The sequence below is a fragment of the Camelus bactrianus genome, chromosome 12 (assembly GCF_048773025.1).
Source record: "Camelus bactrianus isolate YW-2024 breed Bactrian camel chromosome 12, ASM4877302v1, whole genome shotgun sequence".
Taxonomy (NCBI): Eukaryota; Metazoa; Chordata; class Mammalia; order Artiodactyla; family Camelidae; genus Camelus; species Camelus bactrianus.
The window spans coordinates 27960303-27986570 of NC_133550.1; positions in this window are offsets into that span (position 1 = coordinate 27960303).

A 26268-nucleotide genomic window follows, 5' to 3' on the forward strand; every position below is an offset into this window, starting at 1 on the left:
TGCTGGGAGGAAAAGTAGTTGCTGCTGCTTCTCTGTCTTTCTTTTCTTTCTCTCCCTTCCCAGCTAGTTGCTTTACCGAACCAAATATGGGTCTGCTCGCCTGCATGCAGTAAGCAGGCCATCTACTGATTTTTTTTTTTTTGCCCTGTCCATTCTTTTCTGGTCCTTTCAAACTAAGGGTTTGACACCGGGTTGTGAAGGAAAGTGCAGCATTTATTGTAAGGCGCGGTATGAGGAGACCAGGAGAGCCATGCCCCAAAAGCCCGAACCCCCTATAGGTTTCAGCAAAGCATTTTCAGGTGAGGGAGGGGCATCCCAGGGTGTGTGATCAGCTCGTGCACGATTCTCTGATTAGTTAATGCTGAGGTCATGGGGTGTCACAGGGGTTAACAGTATCGATCTTTAGGCGCCAGTAGGTCTCATGATCATCAACTAGTTGATTTCTAACATTTGGTGGGGTTTTTAGTATCTGTAAAACAACTCAGGAAACGTGCATTTGGTGCTATTATCTAGGTACTTCAGAGAGGAGCTAAAGCAGAAGGTATGGGGGAGGGGCTGTCCCAGAGCAGGGCCCCCTAATGCCCTGCTTGGTTACAGCTGGCCAGGTTCTAACATCTCCAGGATAGGATTGCAGGGGGAAGGGCTGGAAGAAACGGAGAGAGAAAAGGTTTCAAGTGAATCACTGGTCATGTAGCTGGCTTGGCATTCTGCAGGCCTGCAAGGATGTTAAAGTAGGCTTGATTTTCATGAACTTTCCCATAGCTGCGTCTGCCCTGCTCGCCTGCTTTACCCCAGGCTGATGTGTCTGGAGCACAGCCGGTAAAGCTGGGCTTGTGTGGCTGTGTCCAGCCTGCTACCTGCTTTTATTAATCGGGTTTTGGTGGAACAGAGCCATGCCCATTTAATTCCAGCTTGTTTTTGGCGGCTCTTATGATACAAACAGAGGTGAGGAGTTGCCACGTGGACCATATAGCCCTCAAAGCCTGAAATATTTACTATCTGACCTTCTCCAGAAAACATCGGTGGACTGCCCTGTCTAGAGTTTGGGTAGTCATTTTCAATGGCTTCTGGAACCAGCAGACACCCAGCTTTTCCTTTCAACATTTTGTTGCTAGATTCCTTCCAGCCCTCTGGGAAGTCGTTTGACTGACCCTATGCTGGCTTTCTCCTGTGGCTCACATCTAATTAAGGACATGTTTGTGCATCCCTCGCCTTCCACTGTAGAAAAACAAGTGCCTGTCCACAGACCTGTGTTAGGTTCAAAGTGGAGCCTTGAGGGTAGAGGAGAAGTGGGAACTTAACAGTATGGCAACAGCTCTCTACAGGAAAACCTCTTCATAAATCTTTCCCCATGCATATCTTTAACCTGGATGAACAACTAAACACCATCAACTGGCCTGAAAGATTTCCTTTATAAATTCTATACACTTACAGTGTGTCAATATCCTATATGATATCCTACATCTATAACATGGGTACCTCAGTTGAAACTTTGGTTAACATCCTAAAAAATATAGTAATCTACTTGCTTGGCAAGGAGATTGACCTATGTAGTTAGATGAAAACAAATTGATAAAAGTTTTTCACTGCTCCAAAATATTTCTGTTACAGGTGGGACACTATCATTTGGGAGTCACTTCTCATTCCAATGTAGCCAGCTTTTAAAGAACATGTACTCCATATCATGTGAAATTACATTCAAAAAATTAGCAAAATGTTTAAGTTCCAAATCATTTTTAGATGAATTCACAATCTTAAGAACATCATTTAAAAATATTTTATGTGTAGCATATCATAAAGTAATTTTCTGAAAAAATTCATTAAAAATATACTTTTGAAGTTAATTGTAAATGTTATAATGTTTAACTCTGTTGGACTGCACCCCTCAGGCCTACAGGTACCCAGCTTCAAGACCGAAGAGCCCAGAGTCAGTGACAGAGACATCATTGGTTTACCGGACCGGGGGATCTTACCTGTCCGAAGCAAGGTCCTGGAGAGACTCCGGACCGCAGACTGGCGAGCAGGACTGGGCGGCAGTCTGCCCTCCAGGGGGAGGGGAAGGTTACCAGTTATAGGGGGAACTGAGGTCAGGTGGGCTCATTGGTTACCAGGGAAACCAGCAGAGGGGCACGCCCCTCACCGCCCTTTGAACAATTGCTAGCCAGGGCCTGGGGCAATTAAGTAGGAAGGTTAAGCCTGTGCGTAGGTGCAGGTGAAGCTGCTCTGGTCAAGCAGGGGATGTAGAGAGAGCAAGAGAATGGCTATCTCGAGTGGCCTAACCATACAACCATATGAAGATAAATTTTATTTTTCCAATTTAATAAGTACTAAGTTACAGCAGAAATTGACACATTGTAAACTGAATATATTTCAATTAAAAAGTGACAAACTATTTACTTTAAATTAATAAAAATATATGTTAATGAATATATTTTGAAGTGATTAGATTTTGTTTGAGGAGTAAACATATTTCTAAAATGTAAATTGAAATTTAAAATTATGACATGAAAAGTGCTGAACTTTTTTTTCAAAATTTGGTGCTCAGATTCTTATCATTTCAGCTATAAACATTAACTGGTTAGCTAAAAAGTGAGTTTGTTTTTTCCACCTTAATTATCTGATAAAACAAAGTCTTAGGCTGTCATTTATAAGCATATTTCTGCAAATAACATATTTCACATGCAAGGTCTTTATTCCTATTAAATTAAAAGCCAAATTGGATGTAAAAGTTGCTGTATTTTTTAAAACATCAGTCTTTTTTTTAAGTACTAGAGACTTTTTTATGTGGCATGTACCATTTTGAACAGACACATGCAACCTACAAATCTGATGTAAATAATCCTACGATGAACTTGCTGAATTAACATAGTGTAATACAGAGTTACAGCTCCACCTTGATTTTAATTTCGACTACTTGATCCAAGTCGAGCTCAGAGTCCTGATTTGTAAATAGGAATTACGTCATTATCCTCCAGGAGATGCCCCTACTCCAGCTCCGTTCATTTTTAGGCTTAAGGGATGAGGTTTGTAAGGCTAGAGATGGGCTAGGAAGCTTTTCACTTGACTATGGGACGACGACAGTGCCAGAGAGTAAGCTGAGGTGGGACTGAGTGAGAAAAACGTTGTCCAAGAGGGTAAATGGGAAGAGGAGAAGGAAGAGGGACCCCTAAATGGAGGGATCCAGAGGCAGAGCCCTGCTTCGAACCAGAAATACGTACAAACACAATGCTATAGCAGAAACTGTAAATGTGTGGGGTTGGGTACCACTGCCTAGAACCAGCCCATACTGCAGCTGTTTTTCTAGGCTTCTGGGAAGCAGTAGGTCATCGGATAGACTGTGAAGCAGATGATGCAAAATGGTGGCCTGGCGGCCAGATCCAGCCCACATACATGTTCTGTTTGGACCACAGAATTTTTCTTTGTTTTGTTTGTCTTTTTTTAAAAAAAAAATGGAATCACTTGGCTATATTTAAACATTTAAAGTATTAGCCATGAAAATCAGATTTTGTCGTGGTCTCTGCCCCTCCCTTCTGTCTCCCACTACTGAGGAGTTACCAGTTTTAGCTGTTTCTCCTGTTTCACCGTGCTCACTTCAACTATGGATCTTATCTCTCTGGCCCCAAAGCCATTTCATTTTTGATCCTTAGTTTGAAAGGACCAGGAAAGGATGGACAGGGCAAAAAAAAAAAAATCTGTTGGATTTGCTATAGAACTTGCTTAATAATAAGATGCCTGGGTGGAGCGTGGCAGGTGTTACATGTTCAATAAATGCAGGATCTTGTCATCCCTCCTTCCTCAGGCCGTTTTGCCTCAGGTATATTTCAAGGCTGTCAGGATGTCTTAGGCTTGTCTGACACAGAAGAGAGGTTTCTGCCTTGAAACATATACCACTTGGCATTTTACAGGAGCTGGGCAGTGTCCTTGTGTTCAGCTGTCATAATGAACTGCTGGATTCACAACAATTAAATACTTCTTGGTGGTGGGTCAGGGTTCTAGCCACCTGGGATCTGACACCCAGTGGAGGGTGTTGATGCCAGAGAAGCCGTTCAAGCAAAACCCTGTTTAATCTAGTGGACACCTCAAGGTTGTCCACCTTTAGAGGAGATAGAAAGGCAAATGTTAAATAGAAACTCAGACTTTACAATCTCACAATCTACTTGTCACTGAACAAAAGTTCATGTGCACGATGCACAGTGAGGCCAAACAAACGGAAACACCAAGTTTGGAGCAGAGAAAGGTTTATTGCAGGGCTGAGCAAGGATGGGCACCTCATACTCAAAAAATCTGAACTCTCTGATAGGCTTGGGGTGGGGGAGTTTTTATAGGCAAAATTTGGGGTGGGGGCTGCAGAGTGTGTGATTTTCTTCTGATTGGTTGGGGGTTGTTCCAGGACTCTTGTGCTCAGCCTGAAGTTACCATCCCCCCCCTGGGTGGGGGCCTTAAAGGTATTCTTATGTAAGTTCCTTGAGGGGGAACCAGGACCCTGCCCCAAAACTGCACTATTGTTTCTTGACTGTTCCTCCCCTGTTTCTGCATTCCCTCCCTTCCCTGATTAGCAACTATTTGAATCTGCACTTTGGAACTCAGGGATGGTTAAGGAAGCTGAATCAAGCCTATTTCCTACAAACAAGAAATGGGGGACACGGAAAGGATTTGTATCAGGGAGGACCTGACAGGGTCCTTTTCCATTTCATACTTTCTATTCTGTCATTGGATTTTGCACTTTGTTGGAACCAGAGAAATAAAGAAAAGATCACCCTGTATTTGCCATCAGTTGGGAAGTCAGAACTGTAAATTGGTCTGTCAGAAGAGTCATTTAAGAAAGAAATAACATACCATATCAACCCCAGCTAAAGGTACCCCAGGGACATAACAGCCCAGGAAGAATCTCAACGGGTGTGGGATGTGTTTTTCAGTCTGAAATGTGGTGGAGAAGAGGAATTGATAAAATTAAGATGAAACAGTGACAATCAAGAGTCTGAGAATATTTTCTAGATTTTTTTTTTCCAGATTACTAAAAGAACAGCCATAATAAAGCTGTATCTATCAGCAAGGTCTTTACATGTCTTCATTTGCAAAGTCCATAAAACCAAAAATTTCCTCTTCATAATGAGATTCTGCTTACCTGATTATTTTTATTCCTAGATAATTTCTTCCTAATTTTAAGAAGAAAATGCAAGACTTTCTCTTGCATACCATTTTCTTGGAATATCTAAAGCTGTGGTAAAACTAGTGATTGAAATGTTAACGTAGTTTTGACACATAATATGATAGCTTGTATTATCAGTGTTTCTCAAACTGTACATAAGGGTCAACTGGAGGCTGTGGTTTGCAGATAAATGTCTAATAACTAGCAGTCTGGGGGAGAACAAAAAACCCTGAATTGTTGCATTTGCTGGTTTTCCTGGTGTAAATACTTCCACCAAGGCAAATTTCAGTCTACCTATGTGAAGTCCATTGGCTCATAAATTCAAGTTACAGGCATTTGAACATTCTGTTCCCAAAAGTTGGTACTTACCAGCTCCAGGACACCGCTGCCTGGAGGGCTCGTGAAAGCTAGTACCCCTGGACTCTACTTCCAAAGACTCTGACTCAGTATGTCTGCGGCGGGGCTGGAGAATTTGCCTGCTGAAGGAATTTTCTGCATCTACCAAGTGGAAGATGCTTAGAGCAGCATTTTCCAAACGTGTCTGGTGGAGCCCTAGTTTAATAAATGTTAATAAATCTTTCAGAGAAAAAGAAGTCTTCAGTGTTCAAACGGTGAGAAAGGCTAGGGCAAGTCAAGTTCAGTAGGTTTTCCTTTAGTGCAGGACTTTTAGGTTCTAGCGCGCCCTCCTGCAGGGTGATACATCGATGGGAGGGTATCCAGTACGGTATTTCAGAAACTTACTTGATCCTAGTGAGACAGGCTGGGACCTGGGACCCTGGGCTGCAGTGCTTGCACTGGGACAAACATCTCCTTGAGCAACAGAATACAAACTATAAGGGACCAAAAATAACTGCGTGCTTGTGCAGCTGGGACCAGTCATGAACAAGATACAAAAAGACCAAAAACCCCACTGCCATTTCTGAAGTGTTGGGAGCAAAAGCTGGGGACCACACATGACCCCTGCACACAGCACCACCACCAAGGGGGTGGGCAGACCACCTAAGCCACCCCTCTGGACACCCCCCCACCCCCACGTCAGGGAGTGAGCAAAGGAACTCTTAACTTGTTTACGCTGCAGCATGAGGAGTCCCATTAAAGCTTCCCCTGAATTTCCTGTCTGGCCTTTTACCGATTTCTATTGATCAAGGAGAGCAAGAACCATGGTTGGTAACATTAGGACCTTTTTACCAGGCATACTGTTTTGGGCATAATATTAGTATATATGCTTTCCATCTATGGAACTGGAGTGAGACGCTGAGTCCTGGGATTTTTCATTTTCACAATACTAGGCATGAGGTTGTATTGTAGACTTTTCAGAAGAAAGTTTAAACTCAATGAGTAGCAAATGGGAAGCCCGTTATCTGAAAATAATCTTTGCCACCTCTTCAGCACCAAATTGAGGCTAAGGGACAAATACAGAGCTCCTTAGCATGCTTGAAGCTTGTGGCCTAGAGGAATTTGAATCATTCAGCATCCCAATTTTAAAGCTAGAAGAGGCCTTAGAGATTAGGGTCGGAGAATTTCAGAGCCAGAAGAGACAGAGGTCGTCATCTGGTCAAATCCTCCCTCTTAACACATGAGGAAGTAAAAGGCCTGGGAGATGAGGTGTCGTTCCCAGTGCTGGGGCTGAGACTGATGCTCGTCTCACTGTATTAAAATGTCTTTTCTTTCCCAGAAGAAGTTCAAGATTCCAGCTCCTCTGATGCTCGTTGGAGTCAGGGGTCCAAAAGTCCAAATGTCCTCCTCAGAGCTTTTTTGGAATAATCCTCTTAAACTTGATATCAGCATCCTTTGAAATTCTCATTAGTCAAGAATGTTTGATTCTGATAACCCACGGGGGGAGGAAATTAGGCTCTGGGGTCCAGTGGCTGCCAGAAGTCAAGCTGTCAGAGTCACACCAGCACACGAGCTCTTTTTCTCTGTGTTTTATCAGCTAACCAGCTGGGAACAAAGGCTCGGAGGGAGAGCTGTGGGAGGAAACACAATACTGCGGCCAGTCGGCATGTGCCCAGCTCTGTTGCTGTAAGGGCAATAATATTTTCTGATGTTGCTTAATCAGATTGAAATATAAATACCAAACAAAGCACTAGTGATGTGTGACAGTAGAGGGTTATAAGTCCAAGTTACCAAAGACAAAACGTTCCTTTGTACTCTTGAAAACAACACTGTCCACCTTTCACATTTCATTTATTATGCCACTGAAACGCGATCTAAATGGTCTGGCTGAGTCTATGAATTAGGATAATTATTCTCTTATCTTGTAATTAATACCTCCCCTGGCCATCCTCCCATCCTCTTATCGATATGAGCCACGAGTGACTCAGTAATGCTCAGAACGGTGCTGAGGCGACACAGCTGACATTAACAAGGTTTGCTCCTCTTACTAACCGAGCAGCAGTTACGTCCCAGGGACTGCGCTCGGCTAGGGGGATGTAACATCAAGCGGCAGCAAGCCCGGTGCCGGCTTTCGTGAAGGTAGGCGTCCGTGTAGGGGAAAGAAAATCACGAAAATATACCTAAAATTACCAGTCGTGATGAATGCTTTGAAAAGAGGCTATCTGGACCTGTGAGGGTATGTAACATGCCAGTGTGACCCAGAGCAGTGCTTCTCAAACTCAGTGTGATGGAGGACCACTTTTCCCCTCCAGCCTGTCACAGACGGATACTAGTATACATTTGGTGCCATGTACGACTAACCACGTGAGTTTGACAATACCTGCCCTCCCCTGTTCAACAGTATTAGTCTACTGATCATGTGCTTGGATGTCATAGTAGTGTTAAAATACAACAAAGGTTTCTGAGTGCTGATTTCTCAATTTCTGCACTCGTCTCATTTTGGACAGCTTGTGGACTGGCCCTGGACGGCAGACTGCCCTTTGAGTAGCCCGGGCCTACTAGACTGTGACAAATCAAGCAAGTCTTCCTGGAGGAAATGATTTCTGTGTAGTGAGCTAAAGGATGAACAGGCAAAAACGAGATGGGAAGAATTCCAGGCAGAGGGGTTACAGAAGACGACCAGGATGGCTGGAGCTTGAGAGCGAGTGGGAGACCAATCAAGATGTGTTAGCTGGGAAATGCCAGCCACGCCTAGGTCACCCGCCTGTCGTCTTCCCGGGGTGGCTCTTGGAAGGTTTACAACAGTGTGCTGCAGTGTGGGCAATACAGTAGGTGAAAGCAGGAAGACACATTGCTAGACTATTGGAGTAGGGCAGGGAACTTGAGCCGGGGCGGGGGTTGGGCAGCGGACAGGTAACCGGAGGGATACTGAGGAAGTACAGCAGACTTTGGTGGCGGCATGGGTACAGGGTTGAAGGAACAGGAAAGATAAAGACAGCTCTTCTGGTAGCTTTTTAGTCACCCGCATTTTCCACTGTAATGCAGACAAAGAATATTCCCTTTATCTGTAGGGCAGTTTCCTGGCAGGGAAGGGAAGTCCATTTCTCAAGCCCTTCAGAGGCCCTGTCGATATTTTTAGGCATGCTTCACAACTGCCATTCTTTCTCCTGTAAACATTCCACTGACAGAACTAAATGAGTTCTTTGGGTATCAAATCTCCACTTGAGTGGTTTTTTTTTTCCTTAAGACATTAATTCTAGAAAGTATTAATAAGTACTGGATGAAAAAGGAGTCCCATTGGAGAGTATATTTGGGAAATATTTGGGAAACCCTGCTAGACAGAGACTTTTTCCTACAATGCAGGACTTCTCAGAGCATTTACTAGGCTAATGGACATCTTCAGTTGCCAAGAGGAGAAACAGAAAATAGTGTTTTCACCACTTATTTAGTTATGGGGTCCATTTTGCCAGGAGCATCTACTAGGCTACTATTCTTTGGAAAATCTTTGAGAATGGATGCTTCATGGTGACCAGAGAAGCCCTATCCTCAGCACTGGAGTTCAGTTTTGCATCATATATTTTGAAGCCAGAAGAGGTTTTATTTTGTTTTGTTTGTGTCACAGGACAATCTAGTTCCATTGCATAAGGTGCTTTTGCTGAAGTGCTAAGTGAGTCTTTGGAGTCAGAGCAGCACGCCGTGTACCTGACTCAGCCTCAGTTCCAGCACTGTGGCAGCTCTAAGTGTCGATCTGGGGCAGCATCCAGCGTGTCTGTCTGAGGGCAGCGTGTCCCACCCAGGCAATATGATCAGGAGGGAGAAAGAACATCGAGTACCGCCCTGATGGACTGAAGTGACACTTGGATAATAGCAGTACATTTTCCGTTTGAGCTGAGTGGAGAGCAGCAGTGGTTACACATGATAGCTCTGCTGGGGGAGGCTGCCCTTCAGTCCCTCCTTCCCTCTTCTTAGCCTTTGAAGCCACCAAAAAGAACAGCAAAGAAAAGATTTTTTCTTTAATTAGTCAACGAGTTTCATGCACTGTAACAGCATCTGCAAGCACGTGATACAGATCAGGCCCTTTCAAACTTGAAGATACAGAGGAATCACCTGGGGGTCATATTAAACATGCGGGGTCCAATGCATTCAGTTTGTGTGGGGCCAGAGTCTGCACTTCCCACAAGCCCCCAGGGGAGGCCAGAGCTGCAGTGAACAGAATACATTTTGAGTAGCATTGCTAGATAGTTAGTGGCTCCCAAGTTTTAGTGGGCTCCAGAATCCCCTGGCCTACTTCCTACAGGCGCCCCTCTTTTAGCTTTACTTCTGGAGCTTCTAATTTTGCAGATATGAATTTTTCTCTTTACCTTCATATACTTCGATGTGCATTTCTTAAAAATAAGACTAGCCTCTTCATCCTCACAGAACAATGACCAAAATTGCAAATTAACCTTGCTGTCATAGTGTTATTTTTGGGGGGAGGTAATTAGGTTTATTTATTTGTTTATTTTAATGGAGGTACTTGGGATTGAACCCAGGACCCTGTGCGTGCTAAGCACACTCTCTACCACTGAGCTATACCTTCCCCTCATCAGAGTGTTATTTAATCTACAGATGTTACTCAGACCTTTTTAATTGTCTCGCTAATTTTCTTTATAGCATGCATTACCTGCCTCTCCTCCCCCCGCCCCCCCAAGTCCTGGCCAAGGCCAACTGGACTAAGTGACATTATCAAATTAGCTCGGATCTAAGACAACAGGAAATACTAGGGTATGGTGGGGACTGTGGCTGCCTGGGGTGAGTGCCATGCTTGAAGGCATTTTCAGTAAAATATCTAAAAACTGGTATGCCAGCTTAACTGGTAGTCACTCACACAGCCTCTCACCCCCACCCTCACTTCTCTCTGCCCCATTCACACCAACTACTATGTCCTTGAAGTCAGAGATCTCCCAAGATGCAACTTCCCCTGTCATAGCTCCCCAGTCCCTTTCACAGATTTATTCCACTTGCCATGAAACATAACCACCCAGTTATTATGCCCAGGAGGTAATCCATCATCCATTCAGACAAATGGATAAATGCTGCTTATAAATGCCCGGTGAGCTTGTGAGCTTTGAAGCTTGTTAAACCTAGGGACAAAATATTGCCTTTTTGATGACTTGGTGTGATGGTTTGTGTCAAGGATCATGCCCAGAAAACCAGGGGTGGGTTTTTTTTTAAACTGATGATGAAACTGAGGATCAGAGAAGTTAAGTAACTTGCCCACGCTCACCTGCTGGCAAATGTGAGAGCTGGGAGTGGAATCCAGGTCTGTCTGAGCCCGGGGAGTCTTAGGTCCTTAGTCACGATGTCACTGTGCCCTGGCCAAGTTTGTGGGCAATGCTTTTTATTGATTGTGCTGGTGTGTGTAGTTAATCTAGGGAATCAGCTAATGCTTGGAAATGTAATCAGCTATCCTAAAATATAATCCGACTAACTTCTGTGTTTCTATTTTAATTTTCAACATTTTGGTCAATTCATTGATCCAAAGTCTGCTCTCCCCAATATATATTATTACCACTTTAAAGTAATGGTGTGTTGAACTTGTGGAAGTGATTTATTGTGTTCTTTATCCTTTTATTCCCAAGAGGAGTTGTGGATTAAAAAATATTAAAAAATTTTTTTTATATACTTGGGGCTCCTGAAGAAGTGAGCAGCTATTGCCCAAATACAAAATAACCACTGAATTTGATATAAGTGAGAAGGCAATTACTGATTTTTTTGTGTGCCTATGCTTAGTTTGTGCTGGAATAGGAAAATAAGTGAATTTCTTGCCCTAAAGGTGTTCATAATTGGGGGGAAGACTGACGAACAGACAAGAAATTAAATGACAATGTGGGAAAAGCCACGTCAGGGATGTGAAGCAAGGAGCTTAGAGGGAAGAGAAGAAACTGTCACCACACAGGCATGACATACACCCGCACATGGCCATTCCCTCTGTGGTCTGTTTATAGTCTTAACTGTTCCACTAAAAGGTAGTAAGGACACTTTCTTTGTGTGTGTGTGTGTGTGTGTGTGTGTGCGCGCGCGCGCGCATGTGTGGCAAAATCTAGGCTTGATTGTGAAGTGAGGAAAATGATTAGTATGTTTCTCATTAAGGTTATGTTTACATTTCCAACATGCCCAGCTTGATCAAGTTCCCATTCCCAGCCTCACGTCTGGGATATTGTCTTCCCTTCCCCTCTCACCCGCTCCACACTAGCCACACCAGACTCTCCAGACACATGTGCACCCTGGGGCTTTTGTACTTGCTGTTCCCTTTACTGGAAATCGATTTCTCCCAGTTAACCACGTGGCTGGTTCCCTCCCCTCCTTCAAGTTCGAACCCAGCCATCACCTTCTCAGTGTAGCTTACCGCTTCCATCACCTCCAGGTCCCGCGCCCCTTCCTTGCCTTGTTTGTCTGGCTGCACTGATCATGATGGGACACATTCTGCACTTTAGTTGTGTGTGTGTTCATCATTACGTGTAGATAATGGTAGCGCATATCCCCTTGAGGGCAGGAGTTTTGTTCTAATTCACCACTGCATCCCGGGTTTGGGGCCATGTGGCTATAGCAAGTGCTCGCGCAGTACTTGCTAAACAATGAAAGACATTTCCATGGTCAGCCTGGCCATTGCCATTTAACTATGGGTGTCAGCCCCGAGTTATTGGAGTTATCATCCTCTGTGAGTAAGAAAGAAGGCCCTATTAATGCAACCATTCTGCAATCCTTCCACACTCTCCCTGGGAAAGCACTTCAGTCAGAAGTGTCACGGAGGGCCCGCTCTCAACAATGCATGAGGTTTATTTACACCAAAAGACACTAAACCTTGATAGCAAAACAAGACTTAGGACTCTATGCAAATTGGAAACCAAAGTATGCAAGCCGTGTATTTCCAGGAGCTCGCTCACAACCCAAGGAAATGTCCTGCAGACAAAATGTCCTGGAGGGGGAACCTCAATCTTGTCAATGCCCAAAGTCACGTGTCTGGGGGAGGCCAGCCCACACTACCAAATTCGGAAGATGCCACAGTGAGAGCTATAAAGTTCAGAATGAGAACTGGACCTGTTGTGGGAACTAGGACTTTCTCCCACGTGGCTTGAACAGCGTCCTCTCTGCCTGTTGGCAGATGGACATGGGAAGTCTAAAGACACTGAGAAACCTTGTTGGGGAGGATGAACGGGCTGATGTGATGCGGGAATCTAAGGATGTGAGTACTCGCGTTTCAGGTTTCCTCAGTGAGATGGTCCGGTCCCTCACAGGGCATGTATCTGCCCCAGAACCAGGGCCAGCGAGCAAACCTCTCTCTCTCTCTGCCTGCCTCTCCCACTCTCTCCAGCTTTTCTTGGAGGACCCGCTGCCAGAAGAAACACTGCTTTTCTTTGGATGCATCAATCCCTTTCAACGACACAGAGCCAAAGCTTGCTCTTTCCTGTGAGCTGCTTCACCTCGTTAAGGTAACTACACATCTCTAACGTCCACATTGATTTGGTCATTTAACTCTGACAGAGCAACCTGATTTTTAATTTCTCCTCTACATCTTCCAAGTACCCGCTATGGTTCCTAATATATCAAATAACACCATTGTCGCCTTTGCCTCCCCCCATATCTTTAAAATTTTTTTATTTTATTATAAAAGGGAGGTCCTTGGGATTGAACCTAAATGCATGCTAAGCGTGCGCTCTACCCACACCCGCCCCCTCAATCTTCTTAATACCAGACAGTGGTTCTGGAAAACAAGACTTCTTCCATTACGACTGTTTGTGTGGCAGCAGAAGGTGGCTTCTAGGATGTACGCATACTCAGGCAAACTGGTTATTTAAAACTGTGCCCTTTCTGTGTAAAGATTCCCAGATGCCAAACTGATGCCAGGAAGCTGACTGTCTTGGATCTTTATTGAAGAGATATCTAGTGGGGCTGAGGCAGAAAACTTGTCACTCTGAATTCTGCATCGTGAGGGCTGGAAGATTCAGTGCCAAGAGGGACCTCTAGTGTTCTGCAAAAATTTCAGCTCGGAGATGCTGAAGATTCTCTAGATGCCATTTCCTGTTTTCCACTTGTCAAACAAGAGGGCACGCATATATAACCTATTCAGGATTCTGTCTAGGCATTGGTAAGCTGATGAATTTAAATGACCTCTCTGTACAGGAAACGTTTTCTTTGGAGCGCTAGGATACACTGTTTCCATCAGTCTCTAAGGGCACCAGATCTCATCTACTGGGCACTTACTACAAGCAGATAATCCACATCCCATAAAATTTTGCAACCAGCACTGTAATCACTTCTAGAACTTTGTCATCACCCCTAAAAGAAACTCTGTGCCTCTTAGCTATCACATCCTACGGCAATCAGTTTTTTAAACCATTTTATTGAGGTGTGATTGATATGCAAAAAACAAACCACCCTGTACATATTTAATGTATACAACTTGATGAGTTTGGGGATAAGGATACGTATGTGAAACCATTACCACCATTGAGGCTCTAAATGTATCCATCACCTCCCAAACTTTCTCTTTCCCCTTTATTGTTGTTGTTGTTGTTATTGTTATTATTATGGTAAGACAACATAAAATTTGCTGAGAGGGTAAATCTTAGGCACCCAATACAGTATTTTTGGCTGTAGGCATTATGCTATAAAAGCAGATCTCCAGAATTTATTCATCATCCAGAACTAAAACTTTGCATCCTTTGACCATCGCCTTCCCATTTCCTCCTCCCTGCAGCCCCTGGTGGCCATCATGTACTCTCTCCTTCTCTGAGTTCGACTATTTTATATTCCACATGTGAGATAGATCATAACAGAATTTGTCTCTCTGTCTCTGATCAAAGCCAGCAGTCTTAACCATTACACTGCTCAGCATGAATCTGAAGCAGGCTAAAAGCTTACCTTTCTCTCACTTTCTCCTTTTTCCTCCCTTCCTTCACTCTTTCCTCCCTCCCTCTCTTCCCTCTTTCTGCCTTTCCCTCTTTCTAGCCTTCTCTTGATTCTTCTAAGCTGGCAAATGCATCCATTTTCCATCAGAAGCTTGGTGACGTTTGCAATGGGAGTAGGTTTGCTCTTTTCAAGGTTGTGCTTGTAGTGGCATTCTTGGATAGCCCCTGGGAATGGGCAAGTTTTGTCTTGACACTGCTAAATACCCTCCCACATGAAATCAAAGCAGGCCTTTCACGTGTCACCGCTGGGTAATGGCTTTTCTTGGACAGCGTCCAGCCCAGAGAACCGATGCTATTTTATTCTCCTGATGAAAACTGTTAGCTGGCTTTTTCCAGCTCTTAAATTATCCTGTTTTAGAATCTCCACCTCAGCTGAAGGGGTAAGTCTGCTTTAAAGAGCATGCACTTTTTGCTGAAACTGATGCATCAGGGCCGAGGGAATCATTTGTTAGAAGCTGAGCATTCAAACTCTTTTATCTTATTACAGTGCCCGGAACCGCACGGCTTCTCCAGCTGTGAATAGTTTTTTGTCTTTTGGGTTTTTAAATTTTGTTTCGGTTTGTTTTTGAACTAGACCTAGGAGGAAAAATTTCAATCCTTTGGAAAAATTTCAATCCTTTCAGAAAGAAAAATATCTGATTAAGTCTTATGTGGGGAGGTTGTGGACAGGGTGGCTGAGGAGACATTCCATGAGTCATGGTCGGGGTCAGTGTCACCCAGGAAGCACATTCACCCTGGCAGGTGATATGGGTGGGGGGCTCCCCCCACAGACTCCTGGGCTTGGCCTATGAATGCCTGTCCCCGCATCTCTTAAGTGCCCTGAATACCCTCTGAATAATGGTTTTCTGTTCCCATGATATTTGAATACATGTGCTGCAAATGTCACAACAGAGTATGGGAATAAAAGAATATTTTATCAAAAAAAAAAACAAAAACCACACCCAAAACTAAGTAACTCTCTTGTCTGCCCAGCATCTTTCTCTTGGAAAATTCCTCTCCCAAGTCTGGTGGTCTCTTACTCAAATGGTGATTTTCCTGGAGGGTTGCGAATTTTAGCCAGAATGGACCATCATATCCCCATCTTCCCAATACAGCGATGTGTCCTTTGGTGGGCATCTAACTCAAGCAGAGCTTTAGAATCATTTCAGAGGGATAGATGTGGGCCTGGCAGAGAGAGGGTCCCTTCTGAAGATTGCAAGAGCAAAGAACCATTAAAATCTGAAGCTGCTGAGATAATCTGTGCTGTCAAGTGGAGAAAAGTTGCTTAAGGAGGAGGAAAACAGAACCTGAAGGTGATGGAGCAATTACATTTTAGAGACATGATCTGATGTTCTGGATCCAGCCATGCCTGAACTCCAAGCCCATTCCTCCTCACCTTTTCAGTTATGAAAACCAATACATTCCCCTTTGATTCAAAGTAATTTGAGTTAGATATTTGTCACTTGGAACTGGAAGTGTCCTGACTCATACAACCACATATGCAGAAATTTCTGGTCAAATAAACAAGAAGTGAAGAAATATGCTAATCCTTCCCTGTTCTTACAGTTCCAGCTTGGCCCTGCTGAGAATGTGCTCCTGGTGGTAATCACATTCAGTTCTAGTTTCTATAAGATGTGTGTGTAAAGGCCCATTTCACCAAGCCTCTTATCCAGCCATCTGCAGGATTATTTCAAATACCAGGAAGGACCCCCACTTCACACTGAGGAGGGCTCAGGAAGCCTTCCTGGAGGAAATGATGGTTACATTGACTGTAGAGAGGCAGAGGGAGAAGAATGGGTAGTTCTGGCTGGGGACGCGTTAGACCCAGGAATGGGAAACAGCAATGGGCTTTCTGAGCAAGGGGGATGGCAAAACGTGTTTGGAGAATTCAACTCAAGGTTGTACCTTAGGGTAAATGGAGAGTGCTGAAGGATTTACATCAAGTGGGTAAGGTCAGAGCTGTCTTTAGAAGGTTGCTGTGATATCGGTGTGGAGAAGGATTGTGTGTATGTGTGTGTGGTGTGTGTGTATGTTGGGAGTGGGCTGGGAACAAGCAGTGAAACCCTCAGAAGGTCAGAGATAAGCGTGGTCACGTGGTCAGATGGGAGGCAGCAGTGCCCCATTGGAGGGCTGGCCATGAAGATGGAGAAGAGACTGAGAGGGAAAGTCAGAGTGCGGGGATCTAGAGTTCTGAGTCCTGAGAAGGAGAGTGAAGACAACTTTTCCAGAAATATGCTGCGGAATCAGCCTCTCTGGATGGTGACAAAGCAAAATTATTCAGACACTTGTTAAAGACCAAAAGGAAGACTTTACTCCAGACAAACTACAGCAGTGAGGGTTTGGGGGTAGGGGTAAGAGAGAGAGAGAAAGAGCTCAACTGCAAACACAGCGAGGAAAAGGAGAAGATTATAGCCAGGGAACAGGGTGGATAAAAAATCACCAAGAGGAAACATGAAGGCCGCGTCTGCCTAAACCGGTGTGACAGGATTCTTCCTGAAGGCAGAGCCGGGTCGGACCCTGGGGGTGAGGGGTGAGGGATTTGGTCAGCTCACCAGGGGGTCAGATAGCAAGGGTGGGAGATTTTTGCTAAACTGATGTAGCAGGATTCTCTCTCATTTTTTTTAATGAGAATTTTAAAAAACACATTGATTTTTTGTTTGTTTGGGGGGCAGGTAACTAGGTTTATTTATTTACTTATTTTAATGGAGGTAGTGGGGATTGGACCCAGGACCTCATGCATGCTAAGCATGCAGTCTACCACTGAGCTGTACACTCCTCTACCAGGATTCTTGCTAAGACTGGACTGAATGGGCTAAGGACAGAGCCCAAGGTGGGGGCCTGTCAGAGAGGGGACTCAGGGGAGCCTGACTCAAGTTTGGTCAAAGGAGAGTTGGTCAATAGTGAAAACAAACAAACAATGAATATGAGCTATCCCACGGAGCCCTCAGAGTTCCCAGTTCTCCAGCACATACCTCCCCTGATGGTCTGTTCAGCCCGGTGTCGGAGTCTGACCTCCCCTGCTCCCCTGTGAACTCACAGAGGTGATACTGGGAGGCCAGGGAAGACGGTTAATGGAGAGAGGACACACATTTTGACACGGGCTGGGACCTGGGACCCTGGCCTGCAATGCTTGCACTGGGACAAAGATCTCCTTGAGCAACAGAATACAGAAAGACTATAAGGGACTAAAAGTAACTGTGTGCATGTGTAGTTGGGGCGAATTATGAACAAGATACAGTAAGACCAAAATCCTAACTGCCGCTTCTGAGGTGCCGGGGGCAAAGGCAGGGTACTGCATGTGACCCCTGCACACCACACCACCAAGGGGGTGGGCAGACCACCCAAGCCCCCCCTCCAGCTGACCCACAATCCATCCAGACCCTTGCCCCATTTAAGGAACCAGCTCACCCCCCCCCTCAGGGAGCGAGCAGGAGCACCTGTCACTTGTTTTTGTCCCCTTGTGCTGCAGCACGAATCCCAATAAAGCCTTGTCTGAATTTCTCCTTTGGTCTCTTACCAACTTCTATTGATTACAGAATCCAAGAACCCAGGTGGGGAACCATTTCTCTCTTAGCAGGCAACCATTGGCCTTTGAAAGTTCAGTTCAGAAGAGACGAGGAAGCAGAAGCAGATTACAAGGATGAAGCTTCCTGGAAGGATTTGAGGCGGCAAGCAGCCAGGTGCAGACCGAACGGCAACTCTTTACAGCTGTCTGCAAGGGACTGCGGTCCGGCAGTTTGACACACACAGTGCTTGTCGGAGCTTTCTGTAATAATTCTGCCATCACAGGTACAGAAATCCTCAGAGAACCTATATCCTCTCTCAGGAACCTAAGATCTGCTGCCAGGCACCTCAAACAGTGCTTCTCAAATCTTTAAAACCCACTGACTTCAAAGGGCATCACTTCCAGACTAGGAAGGTGACTTAAAGACTTAAAAAAAATCACGTCTTTGTCAAAACCACGCAGACTTCCACACCTGTAGATTAGTTCCTCTTGCTACGGCCACCCCAGAAGCTCACGGGAAAATTTTTTCTGTACATAAAGAAAGAAATCATGTGCTGGCAGCTGTATCCTGAATAATCACTTTGGAGATAGACCTGTTTTTCTAGCTGTAAAGGATATGTTTGAATTTCACTAGCTGCTTTCCTAATGATTATTAGACTATTTTGGTCCCAGCACCTGCTGCAGCGAAGGTAGTGAGGCCACCTAATCCTTCTTTAATACGGGAGCTTTTTGCTTCAGGAGACATGACACCTATTTAATGTAATCCAGATGTCTTCTCTCTGGGTGTTCTCCAATTCTGCCAGCCTACAGATCACCCCAACCATCAGTAATTGAATAAAAATGGCTTGAAACTCCATCACGCACCTCCTACCCACTGTGTGGAAATTCTCAGGGGCAGGGGTGGAGTGGGGCTGGCTAACTCTCCAAGGCTTTCTGCTTCTACTAAATTCTCAATCTCACTTCCATCTAGATTTTTGTGTGGCTTTGTGTTTCCCAAATCAAACACCGTGGCTTTCACCTTTGATGCCACTCACAGAAAGCACATGTGTGTAGCCCATTATGAAGGCTTTGAGAAAACAGAGTGACTGAATTGCCACAGAGCATAGCCAGTTCTTTACAGCTAATTACAGGATGTGCCCATTGGTTTCGAAATTGAGGTTGCCCTAGCTCTCTCCACCAGTGTCATCTTTTCCCGAGTCCGTTTCCCTGGATCTTTTCCCTCCTGCCCTCTCTTTACCTACCTATTTCTTCTACTAACATGTCCTGTCCCCACCCTCTCAGTCCGCCCTTGGCAAGTTATTTTCCCCCCTTGTATTATTATGCAGAGAAGCTTTCTTTTGACTTTACTGGTCTTCTTTTTGAATAATATCTCAGAGCCTACATTTTCACAACCAAATGGCTCTTCAAAGGCATTTTTGCTAAGCAAAAGATACTTCCTTCTTAAGAAATTTCATCAATAGATTTTGAAATAAATTGTTATTTCCTTGCTATATTAAAGTCACATCCAGATTCCAGTAACTGGTGTATCAGCATTACTTTTATAGTATTGCCAAAATAAGACTATATTTTGAAAATCACTGAGTAAGGAGAGCTAAGACTCAAGATGGCCAGATTTTAAATTCATGGTTTTCTTTTTTTCCACCTTTTTTGGTTATTTTTGCATATTGTCCCCTGAGGAAGGCATCTTTTCCTATAAGCAATCTCATTCTCCTCTTTAGATTTTTTTGTTTTTGTTTTTGTTTTTTGGTAAGAGAAGTCTTTGCTTCCAGGCCACTGTGGATTAGTTGGTGATGAAAATTAAAATTAAAATAAGAAAACTGAGGTTACATTTGATATGTGCAATAAAGTAAGGAGTTTGAAAGGGGTGAAGTGTTTGCTTATTTACTTACCATCTTTGTTACAGCCAGAAATTCACACATGGAAACAAAATTCAGGATCACAGTCTAAGACGAAGTTGCTTCTGGCTTTGCATCGTCCAGGTTCATTCTTCATCCCCCTGCTACATCTCGAGACTAAAAACCTCTTCCTTTGGATCTTAATTCAAGAAATGAGGGTAGCTCCATCTCCAAGGCTTTAAAGTGGATAGCAGCTCCATAAATCATTTCAAAGTGGTTTGCCTTTTCCACCTGATCATTTGATCTTGCCTCACAACCCTTTTCAGAGAGAATTTTTTTTACCTGCTTGCAAAGTTTGCTAAGAAGTTCCCAGGTCAGTTTCGGTACAAAAGCCCAACATCATAGAGGCTTCCCATGAAGCACAATTCCAGCCTTCCAAAATGGGCATGATCTGAAAATGATTTTATGGGGTTGCTGAACAATGTAACTGAGCAGGACCCTCTCCCCTGTATCCTCTACTGTAGCTTCTCTCTGAAGTACCCAGATAACAGTATCTCATGCATATTTCCTGAAACCACCACCAAACAGAAGAAATTAACTTCTTGATGATCGTGAGCACGTAGCCCCCAGACCTTCTGGTGCCTAAAGGTTGGTTACCATCAACTAATCAATCAGAGAATTGTTCATGAGCTGATCACATACCCTGGGACACCCCTCCCTCACTTGGTCTTTAAAAATGCTCAGCTGATCCCCTTCAGGGAGTTCAGGGGGTTTTGGGGTATGAGGCACTCGTCCTCCTTGCTCTGTCCAGCAATAAACCCTTTTCTGCTCTAAACTCTGACATTTCAGTTTGTTTGGCCAAACCGTGCTTCAGGCACACAAGCTTGCATTCAGTAACAAGGCATGTCAACTCCATTACCAGGTATCCACTGGCACATCAGCCTCAGGATCACCATGTGACTTCACACAGTGATGTCATCAGACAGGAGGGGTACCTCCAAGGGTGCACAAGCCTGGACCAGGCACCGGTGGACTGCTCTAGCCTGACTCCCCAGCCTTCAACCATAGGGCCATACTGAAGCCATGCATCTGCTTAGCATTACATTTTTTTTATCTAGCTGTCTCCTGGTTTTACTAGCTAGAATCATGTAAACATGGTATAATTTTAATGTCTTCAGGATCCTTCCATTTGCATAAGTAGGAACTCAGCACCCTTGAAACGGATCTCTGTAAATTTCCCTCGAGGGTTTTATAAGTGCCTCAGAGCAGTCATTTGGTGGCCTCCTGTGCTCTTTCTTCCTCTTATTCCAGCTCCCCTCACCCTCTATATGTCAGCTGTTTTATCATAATAAAAATAGTAAACATAGCAGAGCTGCAGCAATGCCCTGGGAGTTGTTCCACAGCCATATACACGTTAGTCATCCAGTCCTTGCAGCCATACTATGAAGTGGGTCCTATCGTCCCCAGTTTCTAGATGAGAAATTGAAGTGCCAGCCTGGGAGTGGTAGGACCCAGAGTCCTTGCCTTTAACCACTTTGCTATTTGCGTGTTGTAGTCATGGTAGGTGTTAAACTCTATAGACGAGGACACATGTCTTGACGTGAGTCAGATTTGGATTCAAACCCCAGCCCAGCCACATATCCCGTAACTTTGGCTAGTTACTTCACTTCTTTGGCTCTCAGTCTCCTCACCTGTAAATGGGGACGACCTGAGGATTCTCTCCTCATGTTATTGGAAATAGTAAATTAAAAAGTGCCCGCAACAACACCAAGTGGGGCCCTGGGCATGCTGAAGGCACACGATGAATGCGAGCTCTGAATGTAATAGCGGTCACCCTTTCGTAACATTAATACCCTTTTGATAGACTACTAAACTGAGACTCAGGGGAAGTGGAAGACTTTCCCCAGGTTGAGCAGCTTTAAGAGGCAGTCTAGGCTTGAAACTCAGCTCCGGGACTTCATACCTGTTTGAAATTGCAGCCCTGAGCTCCCGCGACGCTGAAGACCACGTGACAGGTGCTACGTGGGGCGTGGCTTAAGAAAGGGGCTCTGCCCTGATCTTATACACCAGTACCTGTGATAAGATCCACGTGTGAGACATTCCAGTGAGTGGAATAAATAACATGTGAGGAGAGTGCTGAGCAGAGTGGGGCCACGTGACCATCAGCTCAAACCATTCACTGCTGGGTAGTCTCCAGTTTTTGGCTGAGTGCCCAAATCTTCATTTCACCTCTTGCTGTGGAACTTATGTTTCTCTTTAAGCCCGAGAGTCCAGCTCCACGGGTAACATAATATCATGTAAATGAGGGTAATCTTGGAAGGCAGGCTGCTCGACATAACTATAGTTGCTTTGTTGCTGTAATGAAAACCACATGCTTCGTGGTATTTTTAGACTAGTTAATATTAGCAGGTCGGTAGCATTTTTATTTAGATATTGCTATTCCAGCTGTGCTTCCTCTAGTTACTTCAAGAAAATTCAAAATTTCTACCAAACGTAAGCTTTCAGCAAAGTGGAAAATGGAAAGGAAGCCGCCAGCACTTTCCCTTCCCCACTTCTGGTTTCCACATGGAATCGCATTTGCTTCCCCAAGCCTTTGTGACTGAGAGGCTAGCTTTCAGAGAAGGGTGGAACAGGAACCAACGTGGGGTCAGTGATGAGAAAAGGCTTGCGTTTGTCCTGGAGGCAAGAGAAGAGAGTGCAAAAGAAGCAAGAGGGAGGAAAAGGGGCTGTCCAGCTACCTTGCAAAGTTCTTCTTGAAGTTTATTGGCGTGGTATTGTTTTTTGTTGTTTCAAGGAAGGTAGTGTTACCAAATGCATTTCGTGCCCGAGGCACAATGTGGCCAAACAACACCGGAATGTCGGAGTTTGGAGCAGAGAAAGGATATTACTGGGCTGAGCAAGGAGAAAGGGTGACTCATGCCCAAAGCCTGCCCCCTCTCCCTGAAGCGGTTCAGCTGAGCATTTTTAAAGGCCAGCTAAGGGAGGGGTGTCCCAGGGTATGTGATCGGCTGTGCACAATTCTCTGGTTGGTTGATGGTGACCAATTCTTAGGGGCCAGTAAGTCTGGGGGCTACATACTCATGATCATCAGTTAATTCTTTCATTTGGTGGGGATTTTCAGCATCTGAAAAACTCAGGAAATATGCATGAGATACTGGGTACTTCAGAGAGGAGCTGCAACAGAGGATATGGGAGAGGGGCCTGTCCTGGGAAGGCCCCACAGGGTCCTGACCGGTGACAGAGGGATCATTTCATTCCATTCCTGGGTCCTCTTTGGAGTTGTTTGAATCTCTAAATTTGCTTCTTTCAGAGAAAGTTTTTTATTTCTTGGGAAAAGTCCTTAAATTCCTTTCCTTCTCAAATAAATCATACATTTCCTTCTCCACCCAACATGAAATATCCGATGTCTCTGTGACTAGAAGAATAAAAATGTCACTTCTTTCTCCCCAGAGAGAAAGAGAGAGGACTTTGACTTCGAATGTAATGATGTCATCGAGAGCAATGATCTCCATCCTTAGGGTAGGTCTTTGTGGACCCAAGGAGTGATGGATGGGCATGGCCTCTTCTGCCCAGGAGGCTGGAGGCAAAAGCCATAAATGAAAGGGGTGATCAGGGTCTCTGATGATATTTTTTTTCTTTCTTTTTAAAAAATTTTGTTTTTTATTGAAGTGTAGTTGATTTACAGTGTTAGTTTCAAGTTACAGCTAAGCGATTCAGTTATACATATACAGACATATATATTTTTTCAGTTTCCTTTCCATTATATGTTATTATAAGAAATTGAATTCTGTTTCCTGTGCTATGCAGTGGTACCTTATTGTTTATCTAGTTTACATATAGTAGTGTGTATCTGTTAATCCCAAACTCCTAATTTATCCCTTCCCTGTCTTTTCCCCTTTGATAACTATAGTTTGTTTTCTACGTCCATGAGTCTATTTTTGGTTTTTTAAAAAAATAATTTTTTAAAAAGATTTGACACATAAGTGATATCATATAACATTTGTCTTTGTCTGAATACTTCACTTGATAGGATACTCTCGAGGTCTATCCATGTTGCTGCAAATGGCATTATTTCATTCTTTTTCTCATGACAGTCTTAAGGACAGAGACCTTTCTGCTGAGAATTAGTTTATGCCAGGGCCCCACAAGCACCAGCTTAGAACCCACTGTTGGCAGGGGGCAGGGCTTGATGAGATTCTGCTTTGGCACGTGCATTTTTGAGCCAGTGTGTTGGGATTGTATTGAGCCCAACAGCTATACATAGGAAACTGCTGAACTTTCCCCACACGGCGGCTCTGAAAACATATCAGTGCTCAGTCTCCTTTCCCTATTTTCTTCTGTAGTTGGGCCATTTTCAGGTAAAGATAAACAAACAAAAACAAAACAAAAGTCTTATTTAGATAATTAAGGCTCTTAAAGTATTAAAAGTTCCAATAGAGCTTTAACCAGAACCTCCATCTCAGATCCAATTCAAAACATCCCTCATCGCCGCAGCCCAGGCCTGACCCTTGACCGGGGGGCCCAAAATGGGCGAACGAGGGTCTGATCTTAGGACCTGGCCTCACTATTCTTTCTGACTCACTCTGACTTCTGGTCTGCTTTGCTAACTTTGGTGTCTCCAGGGACAGGGAACAGGAGTAAATGGGGAAGAGGGCAGACAGTCTCCACGTATGTGACGCGCTCTGTGATTCTCTCCTGGAAGCACTGCTAAGGTGTCAGGGACTTCATCACTCTTTTTTATGACGGGCACTTGCAGGTCCTCCACATTGGGATTTTTGTGCTGTACAGGTTCCTGATATGGGTGATACACTTTTCAGCTTGAGACAGGGGGGCAGGAGGCAGGGCACAGCCATTAAAAGAATGACATAGCAGTTAGCACCAAGATGGTAGAAAATTCAACTCCAGAAAACCTCGAGCTTCAATATACGCTCATTGAAATACAACAGCATGCTAAATGGCACTCCCCCAGGTGCCAGGACAGTTTCAAGGCTGACCATAAAAGGTCAAAGGATAAGTGATGGCCCAATTCCTGGGAATCCCAACCCCTTTCCTAAAGTAGTTGGAACGATCCTCCCACTTGCTAGCATACGAAGTTACCCAGTCCGTAAAAACTAGCAACACCACGCCTCACGGCCTCTTTCTCCCTCACCTTCCAGGATGACCTGCTCTCTGTCTAGGGAGTGTGTGTCTATTGAGCACCCAACCCCCAAACCTCGTGGCCTTTCTCTTGCCTTCTGAAACAGCCTGCACTCTGTCTATGGAGTATGTATGTCTCGGAATAAATCTACTTTTACTCAACTGTGGCTCGCTCTTGAATTCCTTACTGCATGAAGCCAAGGACCCACACTTGGCGGGGCACATCCCAGGGACTCAACTGAGGCCTGAGATACGGCCATCCTTTTGCCCCCATTCTTTTTCCTGTATCAGGCTGGCTATACTTCAATAATAATAAAAAGCTGAATATTATCAGAACCCCCAAACACACTTCGTCTTCCTTTCTAGACTTCCAGCAGCCTGGATTAGTCTCCTTTTACATAGCCTGGAAGGGAAAGACCAGCTTGGCCGCCTTTCAGTGAATTTTGGTACCCAGCGGGTCCCTGTAGGATTGAAGAGGGAGATAATTTCTACTTAGTTTTTGCCTTAGGGGCTTCGGGCAAAATGCAGACAGCGGGAAAAATTTCACTTGCACCTAATGGAAATCTGTAAATCAGAAGTTCATAAGGAGTGAACTTTCTGTGGTGACCCCACTTTGAGTCTTCCCCGAGAGTCATTCAGAAACACATTCCCAGATTGTACTATCTCTGGGGATTCGTATTTGTTCTCAGAAGATGTCTCTGAAGGTGTGTATGTCTGCTTCAACAATTACTTGCTAGATAAACAGAAAAAGTCACAGACATGTTGACACTGGTGGGAAACCATATATACCTGCAGGTAAAATTTATAGGGCACTTCTTTGCTAAGCTCTGTTCTGTATGTGTTTTAACTCTTTAAAACCTCACCACTCAGAAAGGCTCACTATTTTTAACACTATAACTCAGATAAGGAGGCTGAGGTACAGAGAGGTTAATGAGGGTACATGAGGGTCACACAGCTGGGCAAACTGGAGCCATTTTCAAGCCCTGGTCTCCTGGCTCCAGAGCGTCTGCATGTAACCACAGTGCTCTTCTGTTCCAGGGCCGGACTTCACTGAGGGATCAGGGTGTCCCCCAGTGCTGACTTCTGATACAGCTCTTCTGAGTTTCCCTAGGCTGAATGACTCAGACTTTGGGAAAAGTACCACGAGGCAGGGGATGGCTTTTGGGTCAGGACCAGGTCTTCTCTGTAGAGAGTTAGGTTTTCTCAGCTAGGTGTCATTGCTCTGTAGAGTGGGAAGAACAAGGAGATGTGAGAGCCTCTTTTGGAACAGGATTGTGCCCATGATGGAAACCCCATGGGAAAGTCTCCCTTTTGGAAATTTCTCCCTTAGGACAAGGGAAGAATCATAAGCAGTGCACAGATTTAAGTTCTGTAAGG